This window comes from Aspergillus mulundensis, assembly GCF_003369625.1.
Source record: "Aspergillus mulundensis strain DSM 5745 chromosome Unknown scaffold_7, whole genome shotgun sequence".
Classification (NCBI taxonomy): domain Eukaryota; kingdom Fungi; phylum Ascomycota; class Eurotiomycetes; order Eurotiales; family Aspergillaceae; genus Aspergillus; species Aspergillus mulundensis.
In genome coordinates, this window is record NW_020797895.1 from 2,279,628 (window position 1) to 2,298,963 (window position 19,336).

The window sequence follows — 19,336 nt, forward strand, 5'->3', positions numbered from 1 at the left end:
AATTTAAATAAAAGTTAATAACTATAATAAATTATAGTTTTTTATAAGTAGTTATTAAGCCTTAAAATTAATAAATTTAGTTATTAAAAAAAATTTATAATTATGTATTTTAATTAATTCTTGCTAAGAATAATAAGCTTTTTTTTAAATAAAATAAAAAAATAAATTTAGCTTAAGTTAAATACTTTAATAAAATCTTACTAGCATATTTATATTATAAATAATAATAAAAGTTATATATATTTATAGCAAGCAGTCTTGTATAAGTTATTAAAAAAATAGTAATAATATAAGCAGGAAAAGAAGTTTTAATAATTTAAAAGTTTAAATTTAAAGGTATAATAATAGTATAATTATATAATAAAGTTAAATTGCTAAAAAGTAAAATTTAATAATTAAATTTAAGCGTTCTTGCTTAAATATAGTAATTAAAAAAAACTTTTAAAAGTTTATAATATTACTAAGGTTATTAAGTTATTAGGCCACCTAGTTACCTAGTTAGCTTAAAAAAATTATAAATTATTAAATAATATTTATTAAGGGTATTAGAACTTAAGAATTAAAACTTAAAAAATTATAGTATATATAAAAAGTTTTAAAAAGTTAAAAAGTTAAATAATAAAAAAAGACATAAATATTTAATACTATAGTAAAAACTTGCTAAAAGGTTAATATTATAAAACTTAATTATTTATTAATACTTTAAAATTTTTAAAGTTTAAAAAAAAATTTGCCTTAAATTATAATTAAAAACATGCTATTATTATTATGGCAGTTACTTAGGCAACACCTAAATAAGTTATAATAATTATAAAAAAAATACTTAATAATTTATTTAGGAATGGCCCTAAGGCTAACTAACTAAAATATTTAAATAACTAAGCTATAACATCAGCGGTCTATGGGATTGACCACAACAATACTTATATTATAATATAAAATTATAAAATAATATTATAATAATTTTTATATAAGCTACTTTAATTATAAAAAAATTATTAAATTACTTACTTGTAAGTTTTAATAAAAAAAGCTTAATAAATATATATATATATATATATTAAAAAATATTTTTTATATTAAAAGTTTAAGATTTTAAAATAATAATTTTAAAGAAGTTTAATATTTTTTTTTTAATACTAGATATATTATATAAAATATTTTTTATAAATTTTATTATTAACTTATTTTTATTAAAGTATAAAGGGCGCGTTTATAACATAATTTTAGTAATTATAAATTAATTTAATAAAAAAATAAAATATTTTTATTATTATTAATAAAATTATTATAAAAAAGTTAATTAATTTATTAAAAAAATTATATATAATACAAGGTTGCCTTAAAGTATAATAATAAATTAAAATTTATTTTTTATTTTAAAATATTAAATAGCTTTTTATTAAGTACTATATATTAAGTAATAACTTAATATAATATATTATTTTTAATTAAATAATTAAACTAAGTATTAAAACTAAATACTTAAGGTATATTTACATGTGTATTATAACTACTAGTAAAATAATTAAATATTATACTTATTATTAGTATACTTTGCTTATAATAACTTAAAAAATAACTTAACTAGCTATATATTACTTATAATAAATTATAAATAAAAACTAGGAATTTTTAGGCTTAAAAACCTAAAAAAAATTAATATTTTATTTTTTATTAAAAAGTACTTATATTATTTAAAATAGCTTTATAAAAACTTGCAGAATTATATAAATAAAATATAAAAAAATAAGTACTTTACTATAATTAGAAATATTATTTAGTAAAATTTAAGATTAAAAATAATATTTTAATATTTTTAAAAAATATTAAGTTAATATATTTAAGCAAAAACCTTAACCTAAAGTATAATAAACTTTTTAAAATTAAATTTATTATTAAAAAGCAGGTATATTAGCTCTAGCTTACTAATATATATAGTTAATTAAAAATTTATTTAATATTTTATATTTTTTTAAAGTTATTTATATAATAAAATAAGCCTAAAAAATAACTATTAATTACTAAGTTAGTTAATAAAAATAAAAAATAAAAGGTCAAGGCTATTTTTAAAAAATAATATATTTATAAATATAATAAATTTTTTATTAAGTAAAAAAGCTAGCCTAGCTATAAAAATTTATAAAAATTACTTTTTAATTTTAAGTATATATAAAAAAAGCTTTAATAAATTATAAAAAATTAGCTATAATAATACTAGTCTACTACTAGTTTAAAAAAAATAATAACCTTATTAAATTAAATAGCTTTTTTATAGGGTTTTAAGGTTTAATAAATTATTAATGTTATTAAAAAATTATTAAATTATTATTTAAATATTACTAGTTACCCATGGCTTTATAAAGGGGTATAAAATTTTTTATTTTATAAAATTTAAAAATTATACCCAAGGTTATAAGTAAAGTAATTATTTTTTTTTATTTTTTTATAAAATTTTAAAATTTAATAAATTATAACCGGACCACCGCTAGCTTGGTATTAAAACTTATTTTAAATTATAATTTAAAATGAAAAACTATATTTATATTAAAGTTAAAGTATTAAAAAAAAGCTTTTTTATTTTTTTAAAAAAAAAAGAAAAAATAATAATTAACTAAATAATAAAGGCTATAATAAAAAATTACTATCTAATATTAAAAGCAGGAGCAAGGGTTTTTATAAGTATTTTTTTATACCTAGTATTTTTAGGGGGTATAATAAGCTTGTTTTTTTTAAAAAAAATATTAAAAAACTAGTAAGTATTTTAGTTATTATTAAAATAGGCCAGGGGCTATTTAAAAATAAGCTAAAAATTTTATATAAATTTTTAAATAATTAAAGCTAATATTAATACAGCCTAAACCTTAATATTTATTTTTTTATAAGCCTTAATTACTAGCTTAACTTAATATATAAATATATTTTAATATATAAATATATATTAAAAATAGCTAGCTAAAAATTAAAAAATAAGTTATTTAGGTTAATAACCCCGTGCTGTTACCTATTATAACTAGTAGTTATATTATTTTTAATTTTTTTAAAATTTACTTAATATTATTAAAGTTTTTTGCTTATTAGGTTATATAGCTTAGTTAGCCATTATTTTATTATTTTTTATTAATTTTTAATATATATAAAAACCTTTAAGTAAGTTTTATTTTTTATTTTATTTTAGTTTATCTTTTTATAATTTAAGGCTATATTCACGCGCTAAAGTTATGCCTTTAAATTTTTTATTAATTAAATTTAAGTTTTATTAATTATTATTTTTATTTATTAGCTATATTATTATTTTAATATATTTATTTTTTTTTAAAAATAAAGTTATTAGTACTTTTAATTTTTATTTTTATTTTTATAATTAATAAAGGTATTATTAGCTTTTAGCCTAAGATAATTACTTAAGTATTTTTAATATTAATAATATATTATTAAAAAATATTTTATAATAAAATTATTTTATTTTTTACTTAGCTTAATATTTAAGAAGTTATATAATATTTAAAAAGTAAAAAATATTATAAATAATAAAGCTATATTATTAGTTATTTTTTAATAATATTAAAAATTAATATTATTATTATTAAAATACTTCCCCGCCCTAAAAAAAATAGTAATATTTATAAATAATAAAAAATAGCTTTTTTATATATTACTTACTAGCTATTTACTTAGGTATTTAATAAAATTAATAAATAAATTTATAATATTTTTAAAACCCTGGAGTTTGCTAATAATTTATATACTATTATTATAAAAATAGTAAATAGTTAAGGTATAATTTAGGCTTAAATAGTTAATATATATATATTTAATATAAAATATAATAATTATGCTAATATAATTAATTATATTAATATATTTTAATAAGTAAATAAGGTTTATACCTGCTTAAGTATTAAAATAAGCATGTTTTATTTATTTTTTATTTTTTTATTAATTTTTATAATAATCTCCTAAACTAGGTAAATAATTATTAATATATATTTATTAATAAGTTACTTAAGGGCTATTATTAAACTAATTTTTTAAAACTTTATAATAATATTATTATTTATATAGCTATAATATTAAAAGTTAGTATTATAATATTTAAAGGTAAACCCTTGCTTAATTTTAATAAAAATAATAATAAAAATAATAAAAAATTAATTATTAAAAAATTAAATAAAAATAAAAAAAAGTTTTTTAAGTGCAAGGGCCCCGGCCTAAAATAGTTAAAAAAAGTATATTTAAATAAGTTTATTAAATATAAAAAGTAGTATATAAATAATAAATATTATATATATTATTATTTTATTAGTTATAAATTAGGTAGGTATTTTTATTTAATACTATTTATTTATACTAAAAAATAAAAGTTATTATTATATATTTAGTGTTATAAGCTACTAAAAAAAGTATTAATATTTAAAAAATATAGGCTAAAATGTTACTTTATAAGCAATTAATAATTATAATTATAATTTTATATTTTATATAGCTATTAAAGCTTTAATATTAATTAATTAAAATTAAACTTTTAAATTTAATATAGCCTGCTATTTTATAGGTAATTACTTATTATTTTTTATACTTTATAAGTATAGGTTATATAATAAAACCTATACTTATAAAATTACTAGTATACGTAATATTATTATTTATAGTATTAAAAATGCTTATATTTATTTATACTAAGTTAATAAAAGCTTTATTAAGTATTTTTTTAAAATATATTTTAATTTAAATTTAAATTTTAACCTTTTATTAATAACCTAAGCGCGAGAGAAAATAGGAATTTAATAAAGTTTTAAAAAAATTTTATTTATAATATAAAAATAAATATTATTACTAAATTAATATATATTAAATATAAAGTTTTTATTATTAATATATATTATAATTAATTTAGCTAATATTATATTATATAATATTAATTTATAATTTAATTATATAAATAAAAAATAGTTAGCCCCTGGGCTATTTTTAAATAATTATTAATATTTTTTTTAATTATATATAACTTTTTTAGGTGTTACCTGGCTATAACTATTATAATAATAGTATATTTTTAATTATAATTGAAGGCTAAAATTTTTTAGACTTTAAAAAATTTTAAAGTATTAATAATTTTTTACTTATTATAATATTAGCTATTAAGCTTTTACTATAATATTAAAGCTTTATAATTTTTTATTATTTAACTTTTTAACTTTTTAAAACTTTTTATATATATTATAATTTTTTAAGTTTTAATTTTTAATTTTTAATTTTTTTAATAAACCTAGTATTTTATGCTTTTTACTAGTACTAACTAGGTAATTAAGTAGCTTAATAGCCTAATAATATCAATAATATTATAAATTTTTAAAAGTTTTTTTTAATTATTATATTTAGGTAAAAATACCTAGATTTAATTATTAGGCTTTACCTTTTAATTATTTAACTTTATTATATAATTATATTTTTTATTATTATACTTTTAAACTTAACACTTGTATACTTTTAAACTATTAAAACTTTTTTTTATTTATATTATTACTATTTTTTTTAATAACTTGTACAAGACTACCATAAATATATATAACTTTTATTCTTATTTATAATATAAATATATTAATAAAATTTTGTATTTAACTTAAGCTAAATTTATTTTTTTATTTTATTTAAAAAAAAAGCCTACTACTATTAGCAAGAATTAGTTAAAATATATAATTATAAAAAAAAATTTTAATAACTAAATTTATTAATTTTAAGGCTTAATAATAACTTATAAAAAATTATAATTTACTATAATTATTAACTTTTATTTAAAATAATATTTTTTCTTTAAAAAAAAGAATAGTATACTTTTAGCTTTTAAATATAATAAGTTAAAGTTTTTAATACCCTTTTATTTTATATTTATAGTATTTATATTTTTTATTTTAAACTTAAAACTAATTAAAGTTTTTAATTTAGTTATTACCTTTTTATCCCTGGATATTTTTTAAATACTAGGTTTTAAAAAATTATTAAAAAAAACCGTTAATATTATTAATTATTTTAAATTTTTTAAATCTTTCTTAATTCTTTTAAAAATAAATTTAAAATATAAAAATACTAGTTATAATTAATTATAAAGTATATTTTATTAATAACTTAAAACCTAATATAATTATAAATATTAATATTATAAATTATAAAAATGCCAAGGTACCTTTTATGATATTTATTAAATATAATTATTAAGCTTTTTAAGTAACTTTTATAAAAATAAAAATTAAAATATTTTTTAAATTTTTATTATTTTTATTAATTTATTAATTTATTTATATAGTAAACTACCCCTTAATAAAAATTACTTTTTTAAACCTTTATAATAAAAATATATTAGTTTATTTACTTATATAGTAAATATATATTTTATGCATGTGCTAATAATAAATTATTTATAAATATTAATAATATTAATTTATTATACATGCCTAGGCTAGCTTAGTAAAATTAATAAAATTAAAATATATATAATAAAAAAATATATACTTATTAAATGTTGTGGCAGCGGACAGGCGACACCTAAAGGAAAGTTATATAACTAAAGAAAATACTTAATAATTGCCTAAAAATAGCGCAGGGGCTAACTATTTTTTATATATATAATTAAGCTAGATTACATGGTGTGGTATTAGCTATTAACTATAATAATCCCCCCTAACTTTATAACTTTAACTTAATTAAAGTTATAAAGTAGCAAAAAGAAGGGAGAGCTAGGAAAGTTCTTAATAATTATATAAAATATATTAATTAAAAAAGTAAAGGGTATTAATAAGTAATAATAAAAATAAAGTGTCGCCTGGTTATACAAGTAAAAAAATAAAAAATTTATAAAAATAATAAAAAATAAAATACTTTTTATAAGAGATTCCATAAGAACTAGTATAAAAATAAAGTAATAAAAATAATATATTAAGAAAATTTTGCAGGGATAAAAACTAATTACTTTAACTTTATAAAAATAAAAACTAATTACTTTACTTTTATTATTTTTATAACTTAATATTTCCCTAAAAAAAGCTTAGCTTATTTATAAACTTGTTAACAAGCTTGTGGTTTTTAACTAAATTATTTTTAAAAAATATTATAGTAGTATTATTATTATATATTTTTATTAATTAAATAAAAAACTTTTTATATAAGTATTTTAATACTAGGTATATAAAATTTAGTAATTTTACTTATTAATATACTATTTTCCTGCTATTAAAAGTATTTAAATAATTTATTAATTATTAAGTATTTTTTTTTAATTTTAGTAATAAGTTTTTTTTATAATTTTTATATAGCTTTATTTATAATAATAAAAGTATAAACTATATTTATAATAGGCTTTAAGCTATTAGTAATAAATTTATAAATTTAAAAATAATAATTATTTATATTATAGTTTTAGTAGTTTAATAGGTTGCTAGGTTCTTAATAAGTTTTTTAATAAGTAAAAATATTTATTATTTATAATTTACTACCTACTTTTTTTAAATAGGTTTTATTTTATATTTTTAAGTAAAAATATTTTTTAAATAGGCTTTAAGTATATTTTTAATTAAAAATTTTAAATAATTATAAAGTAATTATTTAAAAATTACATACTATTTAACTTTAAAATACTAAGTAATATTATTTAATAATATAAATATTTAATTATTAATTATAATAATAAAAAACTTTTTTTTATTATATTTTAGCCAAGGTTATAAAGGCTTTAATATATATTATATATCTTTTTTTAAGTTTATGCTAAAGACTTTATAAGTAAAGTTTTATTATTTAATATACTAATAAAAACTTTTAGCTTTTTTTTATCTTTTTAAAATTTAATACTAGCTGTTTTAGTAAAGAATTTAATAAAAATTAAGTATTATTATTAATAAATACTTAATATTTTAAATATATATATAAAAATATTTATTTTAACTAAAATATATTATTAAGTTTATTATAAAAATAGCTATTATTAATAATAAAAAAATATTATTATTAATTTTTTTTAAAATAATTAATTACTTTTTTAATATTATTATTATAAATAAGGATTATTATTTAAAAGGCTAGTTTTAGGCTACGTATGTTTTTATACCTTATTTTTTTAGCTTAGTTTACTTAAAAAAGTTTATTTACTAGTAATTTACTTTAAGTTACTTTTAACTTTTTATTAAAAGTGTAAAGTTCCGCGACTTTAACTCTTAATTATTAAATAATTTTTATTTTTATTATTTTACTTAAAGTATAAAATATTTTTTTAACTTAAAAAATTTTAATTTACTTTTTTAAATTTTTAATTTTTAACTTTAGGCCTGCATTAGCACCTTTAATAAAGTTATATTTTTATTTTAAAGTTATTATAAAAGTTACTTAGGTAAAACACCCATTAAAGTATAATAAAAAATAGTAAATAAGTATATTTATAAAAAATTATGAAAAATAGTTTAAAAAAAAGTAATAAAGTAAAAATAATAAAAAATAAAAAATTAAAAAAAAAAGTAATAAAGTAAATTAATAATTATAGCAGGGTAATACTAAGGTAGGGCTATTTTTAAAAATTATAATATAATTATAGCTATGCTTAAATTTAAAACTATAGTAAAACTTAGGGGTAGCAGGGTAGCTAATAAATTAGTTAAAATATAATATAATAAATAAAATAAATAATAGTAATAATACCTGGAAGCTCGCGGAAGAATATATTTATATAAAAAATTAATAAATTTATTAAGATATTATTTTTTTAAAAGGTTAATATTATAAAACTATTAATAAAAAAAATACTTTATATATTATAAAATAAAAGTTTAAAAAGTATTTTTATAAGGGCGCCCTTAACCCCTTTTTAAAATTTTTTAAGGCTTGGTAATAGCAGTGTTTTAATACTTTTACTTATATTTATTAACTTATAAACTAGCATTATTAAAATAATTTTTTTTATATTAGTTTATTATATTTTTTATATTATAAAGTAGGGATTTATAATATTATATATTTTAGTATTTAAACTAGCCTAACTATTTAACTAAGTATTTAGGCCTATTTAATATTTATTTTTTTATAAATAGTTTTTTAATTTTATATAACTAAAACTTTATTATATTTTTTTAATAGGTTTTAGGCCTAGTTTAATATTTATATAGTTATAAAAATTAAATTTTAAATATTTTTTTAAATATATAATTAAAATTATTAAATAAAGGCGCTAGTTTAATAAAAAGTCTAAGTAATAAGCTAAAGGGCCTACCTTTTTTAGTACTTTAAAAAAATTTATATACTATAATAAGAGCTTTTTATTTAATATTATTTATACTTTATATTTTTTATATAAGTGTAAATAAATAAAATTACCCGGTATAAATAATATAAAAATATAATTTTTATTATAATAATATTTTATAATTATTTATATAAGTTTTAGTATAGTAGTAATATTTTTTTAATAATTAAAGTTTTTTAATAGGGCCTTCACGTCCTAAGTTATAATTATTAATAATAAAATAATTTAAATTTTTATACTATATATAAGCTTATAAGAAAAATATTTTATTAAAGTATTAATATAGGTATTTAAGGTAGCTTATAAGTAGGGTAAAGCTTTTACTTATTTATTTAAATATTTTAAACTTATAATAGTATAGTATAAAAAAACCTTTATAATTTAATTTAACCTTTTACTTTATTTATTTACTTAAGCGTGCCATGTAGTTATAAAATAAAGTTTTATTTTTAATTTAATAAATAATATTTATTAAAGTTTATTTATAAATTTTAAGTTTTTATTATTAATAATTATAGTTAAAAGTCCTTAATTAATTATAACTTATTTTAATAAAAGTATTATAACTTAATTATATACTTTTTAGTTATTTTTGCTAGGTAAAATTATTAGCTATTTTATATAATAGCAAGTGCCAGTAAGTATTATATTTAATTTATTATATATTATTAGTAATATTATAATTATATTAATAGTTACTATATAAAAAAAATATTTAATAAAAGTAGTAATTATAAACTATTATAAGGTTTATAATTTTTTTTTAATATTATAGGTATAATAGGGAGTTAGTAATATAAAGTTAAACTTATTTTAACTTTAAATAAAAAAATATAGTTACTAAATTTTTTATTATATAATAAATATTAAAATAGCCCTTATTATTATATATAAAATATATAACTTCTTACTTTAATATTAGTAGAATATAAAGTATTTTTATAAAAAGTAATATTTTATAAAGTATTAAATAAATAAAACTATTTTTATTTATTTAATAAGGTAAAGTAACAAGATATTTTAATATATAGTTAGCTTTAAAAACTTTTTTTACCTTTTTTTATTTTTAATTATTAATATAGCCCTATAAAAGCTTTTACTTAAAATTTTTAAAATAATATACTATTAAAATTATTTATATATAAAAAATATTTAAAAAATATTTTATATTTATTTTACTATTTTTAATATAAAAAAAAAGTTAAAATAATATATTAAGTATTATATTTATTTTCCCTGGTTTATAAAAAATTTTAAGTTTAAATTATTATAAAAAAATTAAAGCTTATACTAATTATAAATTAAGCTTTTTTAAAAATTTAATAGCTAGTATTTTTTATTTTATAATATTTAAAGTACTAGTATAATTTATATAAATAAAAATAGTTTTTTAGTAAAATTTAATTATATAATATAGTTTTTTAATTACTTATACTAGGCTGGAAACCTTTAATTTTATAAGTTAATAATTTATTTTAGCTTTTAAAACTACTTAACTAAAAAATAAAATTAGTTTTATATTTATAAGTATAAAAAGCTTTTTTAAATTTATTTTTAAATTATTTTTAATATAAAATACTATAATATTAATACACTCTTTACACGCGTTTATATTAATATAAAGGTTTTAATAAGATAAATAATAAATTAACTAAAGTGGGTTATAAAGGTGTAATTAAATTATTTAAAAAAACTTTTTTTTATTATTATAATTTAAAAAAGCTTAATTTTTAATATATAAGCCTTTTATACGTGGGACTTCCTATAAAAATTTAGTATACCTTTTAAAGAATATATTTTTTTTATTATAGTAGTTTAATTTTTATAATATAGTATAAAATATACTTTAAAAACTAATTTATTATATTAATATAGGTATTTAAATTTACTAATATTTTAGGAAACTTTAATAATACTAGTACTTTAACTTTATTTACCATAACTATTTATTTTAATAAAAAAATATTTTTACCTAAAAGCTTAATTAAAAAAAACCCTAAAAATATTTTTTTTTTAAAATTTAAAAATTTTTTTAATTTCCTGTATTTTAATAAAAACGCCCTTAAATATTATAAGTGGTTATTAAAAATAAAAAAGTATATAATAAAGTTATTAATATAGGCATGTAAGAACTTTTATAGTACTTAAAAGTAATTATTAATATTATATTAAATATAGGCAATATTATTAATAAAACTTATTAAATATATTAATAATATTTCTTATTTTTTATGTAATATTACTATTATATATATTTAGGCTAAAAATAAAAAGGCTACTAATAAAATATTAAAGTATTATTTATAATAAAAATAAAAGTATTTTTAGTAACTTTTGCTAGTATTTTTACTTATATAAGTAAAAATATATATTTTTAACTTATTATTTATTTAAGTCGCGAATATTATATACTAATTAGCTAAAACTTTTATTAATTTTTTTAGGTTTATAAATAATAAAAACAAGTTATAATATTAAAGTAATACTAGTTATTTATTTTATTTTTTTTTACTAGTATAACTTATTATATACCTTATTAACCCTTTATTAATTATAATAAGCTAAAAAATAAACCTTGGTTATTTTTTTTAAAGTAACTTTTTTTAGCCAGGTTTAAAATATATATATATATTTAGTTTTTTTTAATATATTTATTATTTATTTATTTATTTATATATTTATAAATTTTTATATTAAAGCTTTAAGTATTATAATTACTTTTATATTTTTATAAACTATAATATTATTATATAATTTTATTTTTAAAAATTTATTTATTATTAAGGGGGGTATAAAAGGGTTATATACTTTAAGTAATAATTTTACTAAAGTAAATAAATATTTTATATATATAGTTATATTTTTAATATTTAGTTAATAAATTTTTAATACTTTAAACTTAAATAATAAACCTAATCTTATGCCTTTCTTAAGTAACACTAAAATATTTATATTATTAATAATAATAATAAAGTTAAAATTACTATTAATTATATAAGTATATAAAAATAATTATTTTTATTATTATAGCTTAAATAAATAATTTTTATTACTTAAAAGTTTTATATATAACTATACTAGCACCTTTAATAAAAAATATAGTTATATAATTAAGTAATTTATAATATATATTTATTATAATTACTTATAATAAAAATAAGGTATAATTATAATAAAAATAATTATATTATTATAAGCTATAATTTAAAAAATTATTTTATTTAAATTAATAACTATACCATGGGGGGCCAGACTATTAATACTAATTAATAAATTAATTTTTAAATATAAAGTAAAATACACTTTTATTATAATTTTTATTATTATATTTTTAACAAAAATATTCCCGCGTGTTTACTTTATATTAAAATAAATAAGTAATTATATAAATTAGTTTATTAAGCCTGCTTTAATTCCCCTTAATAAAATTAATAAAAAATATTAATATACTAAAATATTTAAATAATTTTAAGCTAAAAAAACTTTATTAATTAATATTAAAGTTAATTTAAAATTAATATAAATTTAATAAAAAGCATTATTAATAATAGATAATACTTTTACTAAAGTATATTTTTAATTTTTAAAAAAAAAGTCCTAGTAGCACAGCAAAAATAAGTTTTAAAAATTTTATAATTAAAATACTAAAAAAATATAATATATAATAAAGTTATTTTTAGTATATATAAATAAGTATTTATATAGCTTATTATTTAACTAAAATATAAAATAACATGCGTGATAGTTAACTTTATATATATTTTTAATTTTAAACATGTTAAAAGAAGTATTATTTTTATTTATTAAAACTTTTTATAAGTTATATACTTTACTAACTTAGCTATTTATTATAAATTAATTATTTTATAATATTTTTTTTTAAAATTTAAAGTAGTAAAGCTATTAGTATAATAGGTTTAAATATAATAACTATTATTTATTTTTTAATTATTATTTTATTATAATTATTTTTAGTATAGCTGCTGGTAATATTATTACTAGTAAAACTAAAAGTTATATTATTATTAAAAATATTATTAATTTTAATTTTAATTTTAAGTAAATTATTATTAAAAATAATAATTTTAATTATATTACTAGTTTTACAGGGGCGCTTTAGTCCTAGGCTAATTATTTTATAAAATATTAGTTAAAGGGTTTTATTTTTAAAAGTTTTTTTATTATTAAATATAGTATTAAAGGGGTGCTTATTAAAAGGGTTCTTAAAATTATAAAGAATGTTAAGGCTAGGTTTAATTATTATAAAATAATAACTAGTATATTTATAAAAGGCTTATTATACTAGTTAACACGCACGTAATTAAAACTTATTAAATTAATTAATTTACTTTTTTTATAAGATTCTTATAAACTTTAAAATAGTTATATTATTTTTTTAAGAGCTTGTTAATAATATTTTATAATAAAATATTTAGGTTTTACTAAGCTTTTAATATTAATAAAAATTTATAATTAAACTTTTTATATTATTTAGCTAAAGCTATTATATTAAATATATAAGTAATAGGTAAACACCTAGCTTAAATATTAATTATTATATAATATAAATTATTTAGCCTAAATCTTATTTTACTAGCTAGTAGCTTAAATTTTTTAAGCTATTTATACTAGTTTTTAATATTATTAAATATAGTTAATTTTTTACGCTAAACCTAGTTAAGCTTTAAATTATATTAATATATAGTTTTACCTTGTAAACATGTTTTTAAATTTTAATATATTTTAAAAATATTTTTAGTTTTTAAAGCACTATAAATTTAAGTAGTAAATATATAAATATTATAAAAATAAGGCTTATTATCTTGCTTAACCTTTATTTTAAAGCCTTAATTAAGTAATATATTTAGGTAAAAAAATTTAATATTAACCACTTTTTAATAAAAAAATTTATTATTTTTTATTTCTTGCTACTTACTATTTATAGTATTTTTATTAAAATTAGTGTTTATTATTACCTGTGCTATTAATATAGTTAATATTATTAGTTATTATTAAAAAAAGCTAGTAAAACTAGGATCTTTTTTACTAGCTATTTTTTTAATTACTTTATTTTTAGCTATTTTAATATAATTAATATTTAAAAGATTTAGTGCGGATAAAAAATTTAAAACTAAGAAATATATATTTTTATTTTTAGTAAATATATTCTTGTTTTTTTTATAGTTTTAAAAGGATTGTGGAACGTTTAATATATTAATTAAAGGTAAAATAATTAAAAAAAGGCCTTTTTTTTAATAATTTTTTAAAACCTAGTATTAAAAAAATATTAAGTAAAAAAAATACCATGTTCGTGTTTATAGCTAGTGTTTTTATTAATTTTAGTTTTAGGCTTAAAATAAAAAAAGTAAATACTATAAGTATAGGGCAAAAAGGTGTTAAAAGTTTTAATTTATTATATTTAAAGGCTATTAGTATGCTATTTTTTTTTTTAAAAAAAAATAAAATTTAAATAAAAGTTAATAGCTATTATAAATTATAATTTCTTGCAAGTAGTTATTAAACCTTATAAATAATAAATTTAATTATTAAGAATTTTTTTTATACTTATGTATTTTAACTAGTTCTTATTAATAGTAATTAGCTTTTTATTTAGGCGGGATAAGAGAATAAACTTTGTATAAGTTCAATACTTTAGTAAGATTTTATTAATATATTTATATTAGGAACAATAATAAAAATTATATATATTTATAGTAGTTTTATAATAATTATAATAGTATAAGCGGGGGAGGTTTAAAAGTATAAATAAAAAAGGTTTTTATAATTTAAGAATATATAAGTAGCAAGTTTATATATAATTATAAAATAAAGTTAAATAATTAAAATTTAGCTATTCTTGCCTAAGTTTAGTAATTAAAAAAAACTTTTAATAATTTATAATATTATAACTTGTATTATTAGGCTGTTAAGCCACCTAAGTAAAATTGCCTAGTTAGTTAATTAAAAAAATAAAAAAAAAAGTATTTATAAACTTGTTAAAAAAGGAACTTAAAAAATAGTTTTTATATAAAAAGTTTTAAAAAGTTAAAAAGTTAAATAACAAAAATAGTAAAGGCCTAGTAATAAAAGGTAATAATAATAAAGGCTTGCTAAGGCTTTAAAACTTTGCTATAAAAAAGGCTTGCTAACTTTAAAACTTTCTAAAGTTAAAAAGTTAAAAATTTAGCTTTTAATTATAACCAGGAGACATGCTACTATTATTATGGTAGTAAACAAGTAATACCTAAAAAAAGTTATATAATTAAAGAAAATGCTTAATAATTGCCTAAGGATGGCGCAGGGGCTAACTATCTCTTATATATGTGACTAAGCTAGATCACGTGGTGTGGCATCAGCCATCAACCACAATATTAAACTAGCAAAGGTTTTTATTAAAGCTATTATTAAAAAAGCTAAATAACTTTTAAAATAAATAATAAATAAATAAAATTATATTAAAGCCATGGGTAACTTAAAGTTATAAATAATATTTTTAAATAATATTATAATATATATAAAAAAAGTTTTTTATTACCTTAAAAAAGTTATTAATTATTATTTTAAAATTTTAAAAAGTAATATAAATTTTATAAAACATAAAAATAAAAATAAAAATAAAATATAATTAATATATATTAATTAAAGGCTAAGCTTATATTTACCTATTAAAGTAAAAAAAATAAAAAAAGGTAATAAAGTATTTAATAAATTATATAAAAAAATATATTAAATAAAAAATTTTATACCCTTTAGTATCCCTATTTTTATAATATACTAAATAATAATTAATTAATTAATAAATTATTTTATTCTAGCCCTTAAGCAAGGCCCTATTAGGGGGTTTTAATAACTAACTAGTTATTAAATATATAAAATTTTTAGGGGCCTTTAAACTTAATTATTTTTAAAGCTTATAATCCTCCAGGGGTATATTTTTAGGGCTTATAAAATACTTAAGTTTTATATTAAAAATTTTAAACTAGCTTTAAACTAGCTTTTAACTAGCTTTTTATTATTTAGTAACTTAATAACTTATATTAAAAAAATAATTATATAATATATTTAAGTATTACTAGGTTAATATACTCCCGGGGGTTATTATTTTTAAGTTTTAATAATTTTAAAAATAAAAAATTAGGCTTTTTAAAAACTATAAAAATAAAATATAATATAAAAAAATAAAATTTAAGTAAAAAATATAATAAAGTTTAAGTAAAAAATATAATAGCTTATAATACCTTATTATTCCCCTTATATTATTTAAATATTTTTTTAAGTTTTTTTTACTTTAGGCTTTACTATTACTAAAAAAAATTAATATAAAAACTAATTATTAAAAAAAGTTATTAAAGTTACTAAATTATAAGGTTTATTTAAAAAGCTATTTAAAAAATTATTTAAAATTATTAAGCTAAAAGTTAGCCACCCTAGGGCATACCTAGGGTAAAAAGCTTTTTAATATATTTAAAGGGTTAAAAAATATTAATTACCTAGGCTTAAGCTTTAGCTTAAAACTAAACTAAGGTTTTTTTAAAAAGTAATTTTACTAGTTAAAATATAAGGCACCTTAAAATAATAAAAAATTAAATAATCTTTTAAATATTTTTAAGTAAATTAAAAAAAATTTAAAGCTTAGGGGTAATTCTTTTTAAAATTAATATTATAAAGTAATATAAAGTAATATACTTAAAGCAAGTATAAAAAATATAATTTATTATTTTAAAGGTATTATAGTATTATAAATAATAATTAAATTTAACTTAATTAATATAATAAAAATATGTTTTAAGGCTTAATTTATTAATATAAATTTAAAATAAAATACTATATTTAATAAGTATTAGGCCTAGGTATAGCTTAAGTAAAAACTTTTTTAAAAATATTTAAAGTTTTTAAAAAATTACTTTAATAATAAATTACTTTTAGGCCTTTTACTATTATTATTTAATATTATTATTTAAGTATTAGTTTATAGTAAATTAAAAAAAAATAAAAAAAAATTATTAAATAATATTAAAGGGGTTTAAGCACCTTTAAAATATTATTTAATAATTTATTTAATAATATTATTAATATACTTATTTCCCGGGATATTTATATATATAAAAATTTAATAAAACTTAGTATTTTATTTTTACTAATAATAATTTTTAAATAAAATAATAATTTTTTTTAATAAAGTATTACCTTAAGACCTAGTATAGCTAGGTAATAATTTTTAAGGCTTTTTAATTATTAATGACATAGAGAGCGTTGTAGGTAAAGCCTAAGTCTCCTATTGGGTGGCTACCGGAGATGCTATATATAAGGTTTGTGGGTCACGTGTAGCTAGTCCTAAATAAATAAGTATAAATGCCTAAGGCACCAGGGCAGGAAGCATTTAACACACCTTTTAACTAGTAAATATAGCAAACCGCTAATATACATAAAAAATTAAACCTAGTGGTCTTTCCTAATTAGAAAACATATAAAGCTTATAAGTAAAGAGAAAAAAAACTATTTATTAACCTTTTATTAATTAATTTAATAAACTATACCCCCTTATGTTGGATAGGCCAGAGGAGCTACTTATAAAAATAAAATAAAAATATTGCAAGATAAATAATAATATTATAAAAAAATAAGTAAATCTAGCTAAAAAATAATCTATATATAAAATTTTTAATAAAAAAAGTAATATATAATAATACTAGCCTTTTTAAAATAAGCACGGGAAATAAAGCTAATTTAGGCTAAAGGCTTTTAGTAGGTTTTTTAGCTTATTAAACCTTTACTTTAATATAGCCCCCTAATATTAATATACTAAAGTTATATAAAACTTATAAAAATATATAAATTATAAAAATATAATAATTAGGTAGCTAAAATTTTAATTTTTTATGCTAAATTTATTACTATTAACTTTAATATTTTAATAAAACTTTAAAATTTTACTTTATCTAGTGTTTTTATTAGGCTGTTTACTAAGTTTTTAGTTTTATTAATTTTTTTAAACTTTATAAGGTTTTTAGTAACAAGATTTTTTATTAAAAAGTATTAAATATTTATTTATTTAATTTCTGGAGTATACCCTGGTTTCCCTAATTTAATAATTATATTTACTAAATTTATATAAATTATTATAGGTTTTTTAATATTAAACCTTAAAGCTATATATAGCTTTCTAAGCTAAATAGCTTTTTTTATTATTATATTAAATATAATAAATTTTACTAAAGTTAAACTTTTAATTATAATTAATTACCTTGTAAATCTCCAAGAAATAGGCATGTTATAAAAATAAAATATATATACCTTTATTAATTTTTTTTATAGTTAATATAAAAATTATTTATATATTTAACTAGTGCTTTATTATTTATATTTAAAAAAATACTAAAATTCTAGTGCTTTTTAAAGTATTAAAATATATGCTTAACCGTGGTAAAATTAGTATTTTAAGAATTTAAAGTATACCTTAATAATTTTATTATAGTATATTTAATATTTAGCCTTGTTTTTTTAAATATTTAGTTAAGTTTTTTTATTAATTATTAAAACTTTAAAAAATTTTTTATAATGGTTTAAATGTAGTAATAGCTGCCTTTATTAAGTATTTTTAACCTAAATTTATTAAAATTTTTTGCCTATTTAATTTATTAAAGTTTAATTAATTTAGAATTTTTTAAATATAAGTTTTTTAAAAAATAAGTATTTTTTTTTATAAAATTAATGTTATATTCCAGGAACTGCTTTAGTTTTTTAAGAATTTTAAGTTTAAAGTATTTAGCTAACTTTTTTAAAAACTTTTTATAAATTTTTTGTAAGGGCGCCCTAGCACCCTAATGTTCTTTACTAATAATAATAAAGCTTGGTAAAGTATCTTTAACTAATAAAAATAAAGTATTTAAAACCTTAATAAATTTAACTAAAAAAATTACTTAAAAAACTAAATATACCATGGCCTTTAGCCTTTTTATATAAGCCTTGCCTAAAGGCCTAAGGCTTTTAAGTAATTTTTTAAGCTATTTTTATTTAAAAAGTAGGTAATTTTTAAATATTTTTATATCC